The 19,377-nt window shown below is 29.6% G+C and overlaps 1 long non-coding RNA gene across 2 annotated transcripts; it reads right to left on the reverse strand.

The window, feature by feature from the left end:
- Positions 1 to 2,511: 2,511 nt before the first annotated feature.
- LOC119685988 lies at positions 2,512 to 4,755 on the reverse strand. 2 transcript variants are annotated; one of them, XR_005252852.1, is made up of 9 exons: positions 4,673 to 4,755; positions 3,721 to 4,130; positions 3,549 to 3,650; positions 3,333 to 3,479; positions 3,176 to 3,248; positions 3,029 to 3,111; positions 2,841 to 2,938; positions 2,692 to 2,778; positions 2,512 to 2,605 (listed from the first exon to the last, which is right to left on the reverse strand). It is a non-coding gene; the product is annotated as an uncharacterized LOC119685988 (long non-coding RNA). The 2 variants fall into 2 exon arrangements; XR_005252851.1 differs by having other exon boundaries at positions 2,522 to 2,610.
- Positions 4,756 to 19,377: the final 14,622 nt, after the last annotated feature.

Raw genomic sequence — 19,377 nt, forward strand, 5'->3', positions numbered from 1 at the left:
TAAAAGTTCTCAAGGAATGTGTATGAAATATATTTCAAAAATACATATAACAAACCAAAAATTGTAAACACCGTTTTACTGACTAAACTAAAAAAGAATATCAGAAGAGCAAAACGAAAAGTCCCACTTTCCAACAATTTCTTTAGTTATATCGTTCTCAGTTTTATAGGTGGGGAAAATGTTGGCGGAGAAGTTCTCTCATGCAGTTTATTTTCATCAACAGAAAATATAATTTTAAAGAATTTAGGGAATATAAGAATAATACTTTAATTTTATATTGTATCATAACACACATTATTTACACAATTCATTAATTTAGAATTCTTCTATACATTTTAAACTTTTGTTTTCTTTTTCTTGAAAACGAAAAACTAGAATATTTATATTTATTTCCGTACTTTAAGTGTCTCATTGCAGTTTGATTATGCGTACAAATTCATCTTAAAGATTATTTTGATCAAGACCAGAAGAGGTTTCGCTGTTTTCAAAAATCTTTCCTATGATTAAGTTAAGTTAAGTTACTATCCCAGTTAGTCTGACTGATTCGCTGAGATCCTTGGTTCATTCTGATACTAAAACTGAACGCAGAACCTTAACTGTTAGTTAAGTACGAAACTACACCGATATTCTAAGAAATTCCCTGTACTTCTGGTTGAAGCTAGGTTGCTCAAAAAATCTATCTACTCTTTTTTCCTCTAGCTCTTCCTTATAACTTCTATAATATTAATGAGAGGGAATTCTTAACTTAAGAGCATGTCTCTCTCGATAAGCTAAGTCTCTTCATTTTATCCCAACTAGTTTTGACCACATTATTGTAGAACTCAGATAAGTATATTTGTTTGCTTATGACGAATTCGTCGTTTGAATGGCATTGTCTTCAGTTTAACTTGCCTAGAGAGAACTTAGTATTTCATGTGGGTAGATCTTGGCATTACAATTTATTTAATTTCGTTCTTTATTTTAGATGGAGCCTGAAATAGTGCTAAAATCATTTTCTGTTGCCCAGCAATCACGAGGATCCATTGATCTTAACATCATCAAGTATGCATTTGTTGTTTTCAGTCTAACGTGTCTGCTTAACTAACCAGCAACTTCTTCGTTTAAGAGTATCTCTGACTGATTAGCTATACAACGATCAGAGAGAAGACAGACAACTCCACTACTAAATCAAAATAGCAGTGGTAAAGTAATATGCATACAATATATAAGAATATAGACGGATTAATAAAAAGCGAGTGTTGGAAAAAGTAGGAAAAGCGGAAAGACATAGAGCTTAAAATATAAGTAGATAAAAAAACGAAAGATGCTCAGAGACAGAGGGCAAGTGGAGATAAATAGATTGAGCTTCTTATGAGCTTCGATTAGACCTACTTATATATCAATAGTTTTATCAATTAGCGAAATTATTGCATTTGGTATAAGAAAAATCATTCGGTGGGTGACGCTCTTTGTTAAGGAGTGATCTTATAGTAAATTATTTTTTTAAAACGCAAAAACTGCAATTGTCATCATCAATGAGGCCAGATATGGAGCTGTGTTCAACGATTTTTTTCTTCTTTGGATTCACAGGAATAATTTTATATGTCTTATTTTTTGGGAAGACAATTTAATTTAATTTAAATACAAGTAACGGAAGAGCTATGGAAATTTTATTTAACCTTTACCTGTTCTTTTTTTTTAAATTTTGAAAAATAATTTTAATATAAAATACTATTTTAATATATTTAGTATACTCAATGGTCCTCATCATAATATTCTAAGCTTAATACATGAACTATTCCAATGTAAGTCACATATATGATAATGTAGGATTTCACTCTCTGTAGAGACTTGAAGAAATGACATCTTTTTGATACCATGTCCCAGTTACTCAAAAGGCTTTGACCAACTTACCGAAAACAAATCCTTAAAATTATTGAAAAATTTTTTGAAATTTGTCAATGTTGTGTTGACTCTGGAGTACACTATTTTGAATGAACAGCTATAAAAAACCAAAATAAACGCCATGATCTCTAGTTTCTTAATCTCTTAATGTATTAAACATTATATTCAATCAATATAAGCATATGCATTAGTTTCGTTTGATTTCCATCTATCTAAACTTATAACCTATTCTCAAACAAGTTCTCAAGAAGAAGTTGATGGTCCCAAAATGATCTGCTAAAAATGTGTCTTTTATATTAAGGTTTATGGTAAAAAATGCTCAGTGCCGCTACTCCGCCGCAAAATCGATTAGTAAACACATTGTCTTAGCCAGGCCTCCAAATTGTCTTTACTCCTCTGATTACCTCTAACAGATAGTTTCTGGTTCCCACTTAATTGTGCTACAGTCGGTAATTATTAATTTATTCTTCTTTAATAAAAATAAAATGAATTTAAATATCTTCGTTTTTTTGTTAGTTTTTTATTTTTATTTCAATTTTTTTTTGTCTATTTTTTTATTCAATTTCTTTTTTTTTAATTTTTATTTTTTTAAATATTTTTTTTCGGGAAAATTTCATATAAATAAAGAATTTAATAAATACATTTACTCAAAATTTTTGAGTTTGTTTACTGTAAATTGTTTTGTAAGCTCCAATTTTCGTTTTCTTTCTAAATTTTGTTTCTATACTTCATATAAAAAATATTTAATTAAGAATAATTTATATAATATGTAAATATAATATTTTACAAATCTAATCATTTACTCACCATATAAATTTAGTTTTAAATTTTTCAGTATGATATTTTTCATGTACTTATATGTATACTATATGCATACTAAAATATTAGAAGGATCTATATAAGTTAATGCCTATTTACTGCTTCTTAATCTGCTTATGTTATATATTATAAATTACCTTCATTAGTAGAATTTAATTGTTTTTATTTGTGGGGGCATCATTGTTTATTTTACAATGATTTGAATCAAATTAACCTTCATTTTTTTTTTGTGGAACTAAAAATAAATTTATTTAATTAATTCAAACTTAATTTAACTGTGAATTTGAACAAATAATTTATGAAATACACTTATCGGTAAACATACTTTTTTCACTTAAAACGGTGGACAATATTCACAATATATTGTATATTATACATAATGCAATTAGAATTTCTTTCGTTGGGTATCTGAAAAACAAATTATTTCTTCTTTTATTCGGTCGAAACACTACCAATATAATATCAATAATACCTTCTATAATTTAATAAAATAAACTCTTCGGGTGTAAGTCAAAGTAACACATATGTAGAATCTATAGGACCATCTGCAAGAAAGAATAAACTATATTTTAGAATGAATTCTTATGAATTATAAATAAACTTTTTATTTAATTTATAATAATAATTACCTTTTACCATAAATGGAGGATTTTCGGCTTGGACGGGAGTGGACAGAATGTTATCGGATACAGGCAGAGGCAAATGTGAATGAATTTTTCACAATACACAATGGATTAGATTTTTTTTTGTTAGCACAGAAAATAAAAATTCAGCAACTGTCAAAAAATAAATTTTTTTGTCAAGCATGTCACAATAAAAATTTGCTTGAACTATCTTATACTCACATTACTTTTACGTACTGAAAGTACGATTTCACAATAAGACGCCAAATAATTTGTGGCTAGCGTCACGGACTGGAAATTTTAGTTTTTTAATGCCACCAATTTCTGGAGAATGTATTTGTTTTATAATATATATCAACACTGAAGATCAATAAAGAATTTAAGTTGTACTCACGTTTAGCCAGTCCTCCATAAAATATTATTAATAGAAATTTTGACGGCGTTTCTGCCGATTTTTGGTCGCTTTGCTCTTCGGAATATAGTCAATTTTTTTTGTTGCAGAAATTTTGCGCTTCTGTTTTGGTCCGCGTCGCTTCTTTTTTATCTTTTGACCACATCGACTGCATTTCTGAACTTTCCTGACCCTTTTTTCAAAAGTATATTGTAATTTTTGATGGTCTGACATTTGACGCCATACGGAACCTGCCTGTTTCGCACTTTCTACAGGTGTCAAATCCTTGTTGTAGCTTCGAAACTCTTTTAGAAATCCGAAAAAATTGCCACCCATATTGATCAAATGAGTTAAAAAAAATATCGAAATATATTTCAAATCTTCCGGGCAAAGAATTTGAATTTTGCTGTTTACTGATCGAAGTAAAAAAAATAAATGAGAAAATAATTCAAACAATTTTTCACTTAATTTTTATTAATATTTTTAATGAAGATGTGATCAAAATTTGTAAGGAATCAAGAAATCAAGTTTTCTAAAATATTTAGTAGAACGATTTTAGGGATTTTCTTGAATTCAGTTGATTATTGGTGACTAGACAGAACTATTTTAATAACTTGATTAGAAGAAGTTTTTAGCGGTATGACATGAAAAAGTCGTCACTTAGTAAAGCTTCATGTATTTACTCCATAAAAGGCAGATATTCATTAAGATAATGATGGTGGTAACATATATCTCAAAAATTGGATTAGTTATCTGTTTAGAGTTATAATAAGACAATGAATATTTTTTAATTGTTACAATTATTATTACGTTGAAGCTATTTGAATCAATTTTTCTCCTAGGAAACCAAACGTCATTTAAATTCACATATTAAAATGATTCTGTTTTGTCAGAAAAGGACAATTGATTAATTTAGCAAATACCGTGTACTTGTGGATTGAAAAGAACTACTTACGTTAATGTAGCTCACCAAAATATATATATAAACTAGATCTAAAGTTTCTCTAAAGATTTGTAAACAACTTTCTAAAACAATATTTAAATTCAATTTTTTTTAAAAATAAAGATGACATTTGTTTCAAACAAATTTGATAAGAAGTTTTGTAAAGATATACAGATATAGAAATTATCTTTCTGAGCTTTTCATTTTCTGAAATAATTCTAAAGCATATTGCTCGAGAAGAATTTCCAAAGAGAAAAGTTTTAATTGTTTGTTGAACATCTACATATATACATATAATGCCTTTAAAGCCTTTGTTATTGAATTGACAACCCTAGAAATGAATGGGGTTTTAGCTTCCAACGGAGCGAATCACTGCGATCATGATTGATTTTTTGTGCTGCAATCTAGTGCGATCAGGATTGTCATATTGAGACCAAAATTTCCTGTTTTTAAACTATAAATGTATCAGAGAAAAACTTTTGGTTTGAAACAAGAAATGCCTTTACTCAAATTCGATTAGGAATAAATATTTTTATTTTATTGAGATGCGAAATTCTGAACCAGTAAAAGTAACAGCAACAAAAACACTTGAATTATAATGAAGTCATACCAATATTGCGACTAAGGATTGAAATATCATACATGACAAGCATGCTCAAAATTCAATAGCATAGTTAAGTGTCTATTTAGTCTAAATACTGTCTATGGGGCCAGTGCAAAAGTCACTATCTATGAGATATGATTTAAAATGGTTATAGAACAGTTTCTTAGATACTGCTGTGACTATGCTTATGGGCCGGAAACAATTCTCCGTTAATATTACCATGCAATTATCTACTGAATAACATTTATTTAGAATAAACCGGCACACACCTAGATCCATTTAGGAGTATTGGTCCATTCTGTTCCCGTACAACACTTTAAAGGTTAAAAAACTACCTTGAACCTTTGACAAAGCCAGAAATGCTCAAATTCCTAAATAAGTAAGCGCCTTACATAGTCAACTAACACTATGGCTTATTTCGAATTAAAATTCCACGTTCTTGTGGAACAGTGTATTAAAAGCCATTACAAATGCATGTATAACTACCCATTTAACTAAAAGACCCATAAAAGACATGAAGCATCTTTCAAGCGCTCCTATTTAGAACCAAAACACTTAATAGGAATCACCTAAAGAAGTCCGATAGGAGTTTTATTAAATACGGGCATGCAATTAAGAGCAGTTCTATAATGCTCACCTAAAATTTCGCTTTACTGGCTTTTACAATTGTTGATAAGACTTGAGGAACTTTGGATGGTTAATTAGGTGTGCTTAATCTGTATAATAACATATGATTTTAATAATTTTAATGTTGAGCACCTTGAGTTTCCTTAATATGACTTTTAAAGAAGGGCTATATAGCGTAGTTTAAGAATAGTTTTGTGGTTTATTAGCGATTTCAGGATAATTGGTTTATCGGATTGATATTCAATGAGCACAAAAGCTGCGTTATGACTTTACCAAACCTAAGAATATCAAATTCAAATAATTGAGACCATAATAAATTTTAAGTTGCTCAACTTATATGCACAAAAATATAATATAATTAATTATATATAATATAATAATATAATTATTTTTATGTTTCGTTTTAAATTAATTTCTGCAACTAGTAGTTCCACATTTCAATCTGATAAAATATTAATATGAATGTTTATACATATATTATATTAATTAAATACATTGTGAAATTAATTGATTAGTGAAATTAACTTCCTTTTATTAAGCTAGTTAGTTATTACTTTAATTAAATTTGAAGTTTTATCCTCCACTGATATTAATTCTAGTAAATTTTGTCGTGTTCAAAATCACTTTTGTTTCCACTAAAATTATTAGCTCTGCATAATAGAGTTCCAGTTCACTATTTCATGCGATGAAAAGAATTAATTAAGAGAATTTTAATTGGTCTTTTTTAATGATGTCACGTGTACAAGTAAAACCCATTCATGTTAATTAAATATTTTTAAATATCTCTAATTAATTCATACACTATATATACACTATATTTTATTTAAAATTTCGTTGTTAGCACCACAAAGGATTATTTTTATTATGACATTAACGCAATTTCACCTCCATCGCTAGTTTGATGAGTAACGAGTAACGAGTATTTGCCTAGCCTATATAATGTGTCATTATTAATAAATTTCCACAATGATTTAAATAATCCCTTTTATGTTCCACTTTTTGAGGAGTTAATGGAAATTTTTATTGAAAACTTACGGCATTGAAAGAGAATAATGCATATTTATGCATTAGAAAATGTGCCATCAAATTTTATTTTGATTATAATTTCGGCTATGTGCGTTATAATTACAATAACAGCGGCGTTAATAAGCACATTCCAAAGACGCACTTAATTACAAATTTACTCTCATCTGACGTTCCTAAGCTTTCGAGCATTAAACAAACATAGCAGAATTAAATCAACAATTTATGAAAATAAGTTTCCATGGCGACTTTTCTATGCATGAAATTGCGAAATCGGAAAAAACCACAATCGCGCATCTTTATTCATAAGCAGCTAAGAGCGAGCATGAATCTTGTTTTGGTTGTCATGCAGATACAAGCCCAGATACAACAGATACAACGGTACAACGGTTGCTCTGCATGTGATGGTACGATAGGCATATGTGTACTACAGTGCCTCGATGTGTACTACAGATGTACAACGTCTGCACAATACCGCACCACAACATGTGAACCGACAAATGTTGTGCTCGTTAAAATCTATGTTTGCGGTTTAGTAACTCCTTCTAATAGAAAGCAGGGAAGAAGGCACAAAAATAGTTAAGCTCGAAGCGATAGTTAAATCTGGCAGCGATGAACATGGCAGGCGAACTGATAGCCAAAGCAGTTGACAAGCAACGAACGCATGCAGACACTTTAATTAAGGACGTGTAGGACAAAGCGAAATACTAAGCGTGCGATTTCACTACTGCAGAGGCTACAGGCACAAATGCTGGCAGGACAACGCACTTGCGGACATAAGCCCGCTTATGTGCGGCCCTTTGATGGCTAAGTCTTACTTATGGGTGTGTCTATGTGAGAGTGTGTGTATCTGTGTGCTTTCTTGGCCAAAAATAAGTGCATAATTTCGGGCATTTCGTTTTACGGTGACACATGCAATCGTTTGTGTCGGCAAATAACGTTAACGACTTATAAGCAACACATGAATTGCGTTCGCAGGCGTAGGCACAGCATAAGCACACTCACGTGTATGCTCACATTTATCAGCTTATTTTAACAGTGACATGCACTTACACTAATAGTCATCAGCACTTGGACACCAGTCACAGTAATCGCTTAAAGAGGCAATACTTCAATGTCCTTTTCATAGGCTTGTTTGCGATTTAAAACGGAAGAAGCAAGAAGTACAAATAAGTGATAAGATGTAAGAGTGCTTATGATAAATATATGTTTTTTATCCGCTGATGATTTGCTGTCATGAAACGTGATTCATAACCACTTTTCCAACAAATCGATTTTATATAACAGAAACTGTAAAACTTATGGTATTCACACAGATTTTCACATGTATATTAAAAAATATAGTAGTATCGGTTTATTTACTTATGGAGGTTTTAACCTCCATATGTTTATACGGAGATTTTCTTCAGAAATTTTTAAGTGTAGCGGAATTTTTGTACGCCGTGGTACTATTAGCTAGCACTTTGGCTAGCATTTTGTACTGTTTTGTCGTTCATACATCCTTGCTAATGGTTTTGCCCATTTTAAATACTACTAGTACATTTGCACATTTTTGTATTGTTTTTGTGAAATAGCTTTTTGTTCGTCTTTGCTGTTTTACTTGATCCATTTTTGGTGTTGTTATTCAGCAATTGAAATTATATTTTTATGCATCATTTTATTCATATTTTATGAAAATTTGTAAGCTGGTTTGTTTCGCACATCTCCCATAGTTGTTTTACCCGGTTATTACTTTGAATGTTAAATCAAAGTACATATGAGCTTATATTTAGAGATGATTTGGATCAGTAGTGCAGTAAATAATTTATTATTTTTGAAGATAAATGTTTAAGATTGTATTAAATGTAATTCAATGAACTATCACTTTTTATGCATATTATTGACAGCAGTTACTAAATTGTTTTTTTTGGATACTACCCATCCTGCACACGTTTTTATGTACTCTAATAACCGATGTCGTTTGTGTTTTTGCACACAATGTGTGAAAACTTTATCCTACATATCTAGTAAAACTATGTCTAGTATTTGGTAGAACTAAATATATTAATTGTTTAAACAATAAATATAGTTCTCCGTAAATCCACAAACCATTTAACGTGATGTAGTATACGAACCAACAATTCTGGAGAAGACGCAAGAAAACCAAATCCACATAACACCTATTTGTCGACTTCAAAAGCGCTTTTGACACTACGACTAGAAGCACTCTTTATGCCGTTATGTCTAAAGTTGGTATTTCAGCAAAACTTTTACAGCTATGTAAAATGACGTTGAAAATTACGCTTCATTAGAATTTGGAATAACCTCTCCAAGCCGTTTAAACCCCGTATTGAACGAAGTTTTAGGCAGGGTGTCTCCTTGTCGTTTCACTAGATTCACTTAATATTGGAAGCGATAATCCGAGCAGAAAATTTTAACTGCACTGACACAATATTCTACAAAACTGTGATGCTGCTTGCATATACCGACGATATTAATATCGTTGGCGTTAACATCCGTGCTACTGGCTACTGGACGAAAAGATTTTTGAAAAAACCTTATTATTTTAATTAAAATAATCCCATATTTTAATAGAACATTTTTACAGTCTAGAAGAATGTCGAATGAATATTTTACATCAACAGGCAGATGTTTTTCGGAAAGTTAATATTAGCTTCTTTAGAGTATTTAAGCTCTATAGAAAGAATTAAACAGAGAACGTATTTTTCCAAAAAAGATAAAACTGGCAGAAAACCAAATAATGTGAGTACATAAGTTGCTAATGTTGCCGCATATCATTTCCAAAAATGACTTCTCTTCCTAATGCATACCTATTTTTAAAAAGGTATGTTTAATCACTACCAATAATTTACCAAACCGCGCTACATTAAGTCTTGATTCTCGATAAACTGATTCGAGTCAATTTTGCCAAAAATTCAACTCATTTTGTTCTAGAACCCAAGTATTCGTCTGATATAACATCATATAGCTGCTGAATATTCTCTAACTTTAGGCGATTTTGAAAACCGACTTTAACAGTTGATTTTAGAATTGAGAAAGATGGCATATATGTATTTTATTATTATATGAGGTTAAGAAAAGATTTTAAAAATTGTAAATAATTTAATCAAATTTTTTTTTCACAGTGTTATAGTACATTTCATAATTATTGAATAAGAATCTATCTTATAAATACAGTCACTAGATCTTACTTCAATGCTCAATCAAGCTTTAAGCTGATATTTTTTTCATATATTTAGTATCCTGATTTTATGTAAAATTAGATAGAGAAAATTAATTGAGTAAATCACGTAAAATAACTATTAGTTATTAGGTTATTGGTAGTACCAGATTTTTATATTAAACATAAATATACTGTATGTCCCTAAGAACATCTGTCTCAAATTAATCCACTGGTAGTGTAAACATTGAAATTCTGCATTGTTCTATAGTATTTACGAGTGTGTGTTAGTTAATGCCCACTAATGCAGAAAATCTATGCGGGGATAATGAAAGCTTGTAAGTGCGTACTGCATGTTATGTGCACGGCTCTGCGTGCTTCGTGCTGTGTTCCACGCATATAACTGCATATAAGTACGCCGCATGGGTGTAGTTTCATCAATACCCGGTGTAACGATATACGCTGTAAGCGATAACGACGATGTAACTTTTTTTATTTTCCAGTATTTCACCCATTTTAGCCATTTACTTATGGCTGAAGACACAGTCACCGTGCGTTGAAATTTGATTTACACTTGCGAAGCGCAAATTCCTTGGTTAATGCAACCATGAATGCACATTTGTGGACTGCAAGCTGCTATTGATACCAGAGACGTTGCAGCAATGTTTTTTGAATAGTTTTTTTTCAGGCAATTTACTATGATTCGGTTGACTTTATGACCTGATGGCTCATCCTTTTTACATTTTCCACTTTCTTTTGTAAGAGTTATGTACACATTAGATTGTTTGGGTCATTCACGGCAAGAAGTAAGGAAACGAATGAAATATATAAACCATACAGTGCATATATGCATGCTGTTGTGCATATGCCCGTGCTCTGGCTTAACTTCCTTCCTCTTGCTCTGGCTTCGGCTCGTTGTGTTGTAACTTGCATGCAAATGTCAGACCATTTGCTAACCCATCGCTTACCCATTGCTAATTCCTATCATCGTTCATCGTGTATCTTCTATTTAACTTTTCATGCTTCTGGCAGTTGTGGACGTTTTTCCTCTTATTTCTCATTTCATGTGATATAATTTGAGTGTGCAAATTGGGATTACTGCCATCGTTGTTGTGACATAATGCTAGGGCGTATCCAAAATGTCTGAAACAAATCTAGAAGTATATAATATTGGCAATAAAAACAGTGTTATGTCTACATTGTGCATAATTAGTGCCAAAGGCTTATTTCAATGAATGCAGCACATACTTGATTTACTCATACGAAGTTGAAAAATTTTTTAATTTATTAGGCACTAAGTTTTTTAAATAATATAAATTATCGCTGCGAAAATAAATCTAAATTTAAATTTATAATACGAAATATTAAATTATTTGAAGCTGTAAAAATCATACTACATCTTGTGACTACAATAATGTACATATGGCAATAATTTAGTGAATGGAAAAACACGGCCACTACAGTGTCACCAGAAAAAAAAACAATATTAAAACATAAATTACTTTCTGGAAAGAGCATAATCTGCTGATTGTATTCAGAGATAATAAACAACTACAATTTTTAAAACTCTACAGATGAGTTTTTGCGAAAACCATATGGAATATAAATTGGATTTAACATACAAACAAAAAACTTTCAGAATTGAGGATTGTACTCCAAATAAATTTTTACATAATCTCTGAGTCACAAATGTAGGCTCACAGATGACTAATTTTCATGTGGAACTAGTAATTAAGAATACAATCTGTGGAAAACTACAATATAAGACTAAGACTACTTTCAGAATAGAATTATTTTATAAATGGTTCTATTATTTATAATAAATAAAACTTATTATAGAATACTAACTGAATACCAATTTACTAATACTAACTGAATCCGATAAACTTCATCAAATCGAAATGGATCATTTTATTTTCACAGATTTATTTGCTTGTGGGTGCAATGAATTTGTTTCTGAGTTAATGATTTCAAGAACTTAATTAGAAAGATGTTAGAACAGCAAAAACTGTAGAAGAATAATTTATGGATTTTATACGACAGTTATTTTTTACCAGAGTTACTGTTCTAATCAAATTATATACCCAACAATTATCATTAAAAAACTTACAAGTTCATCATTTACAATGTCTATTATGCACTCTGGTTTTTTCTGAAGTTTTCTGAAAGCAAAGTTGCAGATCTGAGTACCTATTTGGAGTCAATTAAAACCACTGAGCAATTCGTAACGCAGATCCACCAAAAAGTGTTTATAAATAAATTTGATGACTTGAAAAAATTATAACATACCTTTATATGTTTATTTACGACTGGAAATTTCACTTACCAGTACTTTAATCGAGTATATACCTTCGCATATAATAGTTATCTTTTATATTATTTTTTTGTATGAATATAAGATTTATTTTGAGAAAAGAAATTAAAGGAAATTCTATTCAAGTTAATTTGATCCAAATGGTAGAAGTTTTTCGTGAACTCCAAAATTATTTAAATTTACAATTAAATAAAAAAAATTATTGAAATAAAATATTTAAAAAAATAATTATTAATTTCAATAATCAATAAGCACTATTTAATATATCCATACCTTACATTGGAATACATTGACCCGAAATGCTTGAAATTTATGAGTATAACACGTCACTCAATAAGTGATTGTGAATGTGACTAACTAAAAAAAACAAATTTTATCTGCCCAAAATCGATTTTACTCGTCAATATAATATCCTTCAATGGCAATATGTACAATCATTCCGACACTTCTCTAACTTCTTCATGCCGTGCTTATAGAAGGATTTGTCTTTTATCTCAAAATAGGATTCAGTTTCAATAAATGCTTCTTCATTTGTGATGAATTTCTTACCGGCGAACATTTTTTTGAGATCAGCGAATAGCTAGTAGTCGCTGGAGGTCAGATCTGGACTATACGGTGGATGACGTAGCAATTCGAAGTGTAATTCGTGCTATTTTGGTTTCATTTTTATTGCTATCGTTTTTTCACAATTTCAGAAAGCATAGAAAAGCAAGAAAACTATGCTTTCAACTCTCAGTAAGCATAGTTTAAAAGAAATCACTTCTTATAGAGAGTTCTGTCGTTTAATTTATACTCTTTTTTCAAATTTTCTATAATTGTGTAAAACTTATATTACCTTATATTATTTTTCTATTATTGCATTTAAGTTTAACACAAATAATTTTAAAGCACCTTTGAATCTCTTTACTGATATTGGACCGCAATAAAACTAATTCAAAATTAGAAACCTTGACCAATCTAAATAAAAATTTTTAACAATTTAATTGTATAATTTAATAATAATGAAAGTGTATTTTCTACTACATATTCACTTACTTAATTATTTAAAAATTTAAAAAAAATTGGACGAAATTGTTAAAAGAGTCCACATGACCATATTTAGTCATTAACTCCACGTTATTTACCAAGTTTTAATCATGCTTTCCCCAATTTGCAGCTATTCTCAGCTTTGCAGTGCAGTTAAGCGTGCAGGAATGCAAAAGAAAGCATTTCTCTGTGCACTCCAAATGTTCCAACAATTACATTATGTCTCATCATACTTAGCATTTCGCTTCGTTCCGTCCGTAATGATGATCTCGTGTTGTGCACACTTGGCGAAAGGATAAAAATGCGGGATGATGGTGGCTTATGGTGCAGTTGCAATTGCAGTTAATTTAGTATGAATTAGTCAAAGCGTAAGAGCGTGCAAACTGCCACATGTGTGAGGTTATTAGATTGTCGCAATTTAAAAATGGCAACCAAGGGAAATTCGAGATTGCAGTGGAGTCAGAGAAGAAAACCAAAATAAAAAATTTAATTAAAGTGAGCTTAGTTAAAAATTAGCTCATTTTCTGGATACTTTTAAACAGGATAGTCTTTAAATAATATTTAAACTATTCGGTAAAAAATTTTATTTCACGTAAGCGTCAATAATTTTATGACCAGAAGAAAAAAATTGATTTGATTGGTTAGGATGTGTACTGTATACAATTAGATTTGATGCATACTCTTATTAATTTTTAATATTGGTACCGCTCCAAAAAAAAATTATCCTGTCACTTTTTATTCTGCTAACACACTTTGATCTACTATATACTTATATATCATTGTTATGAACAAATTACTATGTCTACTTTTATTTATTTATTTTATTTATTTGTATTCACCTTATTTAGCCCTTTGTATTAAGGTTAGTCTGAAACAGAGTGTACGCAGATAATTATATGATATCTGTGAGGGTACGAAATAATTGCATTCTATAAAGTAGATTATAATCAGAACAAATTTTACTTTTCTAATTGCATTTTTATTCATCTTCACCAATATAGACAACGGAATCAAGAGCATATGATAGATCCTGCTCCTGATGATGACTCTCAAGGATAGTCCAAATATAGAAAATATTAAAAAATAATAAACAAGCGTTTTAATTTTAACAAAAAGTGACCTATAGCCGGATATAAAATATATAAAACACATTGTTTACAAAAGCAGCTGGAGAAATAAATTTAATAAATTTTAATTATGTTATTATAATGTTTCATCATAATCAGAAAGCAACCTTGTATGTAGTTTAAACCATTTTTATACCATAGTATTCCTATTTTACCACGTATTTAAAAATGTTTCTGGATATTGTGACATTACGCAGTTACAGTGAAGGCAACAAACTAGATTGGACTAGATTGATGTCAATCTTGACTCTTGTCATTAGATGAGCTTTATGAAAATTCTCTCATTGTTACTTTTCAGGATGGTTTTTAGTACCCAATATTTTCCGGATATAACTCATCAATATCCGGAAGATGTTCATCAATATTTTATGAATTTTTTTCCATTTCTTGATGCTTATTGATTTTCTAATGTTAATAATAATTGACATAATTAACATTCTAATAAATTTATAAATGTAACACACTTATTTTAGACTTCACTTCTCCGTTTGTACTAGCTCTCTTTGTATACTTTTTTAACATCATTTGCCACATGCTCTTCTATATGTTACTGCATCGAAAAGGATATATTTCATTAAATGGAAATACGTTTAGCTATTATACGACAATTATATTAATGTAATTTGATATGGAAAATCGTGTCATAAGGTAATTTTAATCTTTGAAAGGGTGTTGCAGAGTTCTGTTAAACTGTTATTGTAATATTAAACTTAACCTAGAATCGAGAATTTAGAATGTTATATTTCTAATGTATTATTCATCTCAAAACTCCAATGAATAAGTGCACTATAATGCCGTTTTGGATAGAAATGACAACAGGTATCTCTGTGGAGCCGGATGAAATACAGTATAAATGTACGTTATTTATGAAGAACTATTCGCACTTATAATAAAAAGAATAAAAAGATAATCTTAAAATATTTCATATATCCTCCTCCATCATCCTTTGTAGAGAATATTAAAAAATTTTCACTTCAGTGCAGTTTTTGTGAAGAAAAAGAGAGAATATAATGAAGGTTTTTTTATCTTACTCTCAGATACCATTTAAAGAAAAAGTTGAAGATACTTTAGAGATTTCAACTTAAGTGTGAATTAACGGGAAGAAAAAGTGCAGAAAATTGTAAAGTATGTCTAATTTCATATTAGACATACTTAGCAGACATACTAATGGGCTTAGCAGATTTCTACTTTGAAAACTTAGTGGGCCTAAGTAAACTTGACTTGTTTTATTAACACTTACCAAACCACGCATTATTATTGGTTTCACGTTATAAATCGCTTAAAAGAAAATAAAAATTAGAACAGAGATATTTATTAACTCATATATTTACACGCAACTTCAATCATGATAGCTCCAGCATCTTTCTGTAGTCTAGGTTAAAGAACTCCATCGCTTTTTATGAAAGACGCAGAGAAAAAGGAAAGTGGACTATATTGGGAGGGGTTACCAAGACTATCACAATCTAAAGTGTTTTTAAGGACAGCTGGAAACACTTTAAAGAAGATTGCCTGGCATGTGCTAGTGGAATTCACAACACTGATGCATTAGCGGAAGAAACATCTAGGAGGGTATTTCATGGAACATAGGGAATTAAAGCTGGGAAAGATAGGCTCTATACTGTCTTTCATTAGGAAAGCAGACTTGGAGAACTACTCTAATGTGTATATTTACACACTTATATGAATTTATATTATTTTACATTTATTAAAAGGACTTTATTTAATTTACTTATAGTTTCGACAGTATTATCTGCAAATAAATTTTAAAGCCATATATTAGGCTATTAGTTGATGATAGCCTGGTCAATGATCTTTAAATTACTTAAGTAGATTAAACTAATTGTCAATAAAATTTATAGCAATAATAGCACTTCTAAATGTAGTCATTTGCTGAGGAAAAATTTTAAATTCATTTAAAAATTATTAAAAGTTAAACTTCCTCAATTCCTTAACAAAGAATTAAAGAAGATAAGAAATTTCCATTATTATTAAAAATGTTTAAATAAGGACTTTAGACCATTGCAAAAAGGATAAATTTATGCAAACTATGGCCATTTGTTGCATTTTTCGTACAAAACAAGTCTTGTAGAATGTTTCGAGCAAACAGAAGAGCAAAAAAGGACAGGATTAAAAATGTAATTTTTATGTTGGCACAAAGGACATCATGTTTAAAATGCGCCTTAAAAGTGGCCAACCCTGTGCAAACGTTGTAAATAATTTAATGCAAGAGTAGTTCAAGGTTAGGAGAGCAAAGGCTTACGATATTTGGAATAGCAAATGGCTGCATGCGAAAGGAAGGTTAAATAAAGACATTTAGGCAGATTCAAATATAAATAGCAGTAAATTGCGCTTAAGAAGGACAATGTACAATTTATTAAAATGCAGACAACTCTAAGTTATAGCCATCGCAAGAAATAATAAATTTTCCGTAATAAAATTTGTGAACAAAAGGATTTTTGTTGAAATTTTCCCATATTTTAAAATTATTTGAATTTAAGATTGTTTTATTGAAACAAATCAATTGTGGTATTAGTCAATGAGGCAGACGTGAATTAGAAAAAGATTATCCTTAAAAAAAATTTATTATTTCTTTGAAGAACTTATTTTTTATAGAATACACAGAAGATATATATTCTGTTTATTAATTCTAATAAATAATGGTATAATTTATTTTATATCTACTCATACACATAGACAATTAAAATAATATTATTAATTATATTTTGTTTATTTTTTAAATCATTAAAGACTTAGTTATTCAATACGAATTTGTTAAATTAAGAATAAGAATAGCAATTAAAATGCAATTTCCATATTAATGGGAAGGAAATTCTGTAATTTATCCTAAAATTAAAATCTTTCGGTTTGTTTAATTAACATTTCAGTGTCTTTCAATCCTTTTTGTTTATGTACATGGACATGCTAGAAAAATTGCATAAGCTGTCCATTTACATTTTCTGCTTTGTATACTATATGTAGTTGTTGGGGTAATCATTAATCTCTTCTGGAAAAGCATTTTTTGTTTTTTCATTGCTTTATTGCTGCCATCTAACATCAGCAACAAAATCACACATTGCTACTGCTTGTGCTTGCCAACAACTAAATGAAAGTATTTCACATCCAAATGTAACATTGCAGAGTGTCATCACGTTTCCAGAGACAATATTTATTCACCAAGATGATGCACAATTTTGCATTGTCCTGTGCTCTCCGCCTGTGTAGAATTGTAAAGGATAACCTTGGATTGCACACAGTGCCTGACTTTTAGCCATGAATAATTTTCCAGTTGGAAAAAACAAACCAGAAAAATACTAACAAAATAGCAGTAAACTGACTTATCAGTAGAAAATGATTAATTTTTGGTGTTGGCATTCAAATGACTTAAATTGCTGAGATTTTCACTGCTGAATTGATGACATTCAATACTAAAACTTTTTTAAAATCAAAATAAAAAATTTGAGAAATATTGATGCAATGATGAATTGCAGTAAAACTCAATGAAAATAATTGCAATGCATCTTTTCAGCATTTCCTCTATTTCAAAATAAAAAAAGAAAGATTACATTTAAAAATGAAACTTTATTTTCTGTAAATATATTTTAAATTTAAATCCATTGGACCATATTTATTTGAATATTATATACATGTTAATGAAAAACCAATTTACCTTTAAATTAAATTAGCTTTAAATAAACAACCATTCATTTTGATTAGACGAGTCTAATATGACAAGTCTAATTTGATATTATGAAAGAGAGTATATTACATTCTTTCCATGTTATTCTACTTTTTTGAAGTAACTTTGTTAATGAATAAAAATAACCTTTTTCTAAGAAGTTAACTCTTCTAGTAGTGAGATCTACGAGGTATGCTATAATAAAATATATGTGACCTGACTGATCTTGGGAAAAAATTTGGTAATTGTTTTCGTAGAAGATATGGAATCATGACGTTTAGACAATTAACATTGTTTTTTTTTTTTCTTAAATACTTACACATTTATTTATTGCATTTTCGCATTGTAAACTCAACAAAATTAAACTTAAATAAAATAATAATAATATAGTTCAAAAAGACTTTGATACTATCAACATACGCGCAAGGGACATCTATTGCAAATCTATTTTAAAAAATGTTCACGATTATAGAAAAATCATTTTATCAATGTAAAACACAATGAAGAAAAATCCAACAATCTCGTTAAAATGTTCCGTAAAGATATCGGTCTTGTTGAAGGTTTGTGGGCGGATCACAGCCATATAAGGAACTATGCTAAAAGTTAAATCTCCCGTTTATTTATACTTGTTGTAGTTATGAGTACGAATATGAAAATGCCTCACATCTGATTTATTACTGCACGTATACGTTGCTTATTATCTTTGAGAATAATCAGCAGCTCTACGACTTCCCTCTTAAAAGCACAGAATGCTTTTTCATAAGGAGAAAGAGATTTTTAAATCTTTAAGTTCTACGATAACACAATAGGTTAATAGAGCTAAGTAAATCTTTGATATAACCTCATTTAATTGACAATTTTAGACTGTTGTTTAAATTTTATATTTACATGTATTTAGTTTGTACTCAATTTTTTGTGTAAATATAATAATGTAGTTTTCCATTTAACAGAAGTAAGTTTACAACCTAATTAATTATATTTTACATGAAAAGTTTTGCAAAAATAAAAGTACATTGTCATATATTGTTTTCTCTCCAATTTCTCAAAACTTTTTTTCCTTCGTGGTGGTTAAATGAGCTTAACTTTTGTTTCATCAATGCCACCGCGTCCTGATTTTACTTTGTGATTGTTTTAAGAAACTGATTTATTTCTGATTTTTA

This window comes from Teleopsis dalmanni, chromosome 2, assembly GCF_002237135.1.
Source record: "Teleopsis dalmanni isolate 2A chromosome 2, ASM223713v2, whole genome shotgun sequence".
Taxonomy (NCBI): Eukaryota; Metazoa; Arthropoda; class Insecta; order Diptera; family Diopsidae; genus Teleopsis; species Teleopsis dalmanni.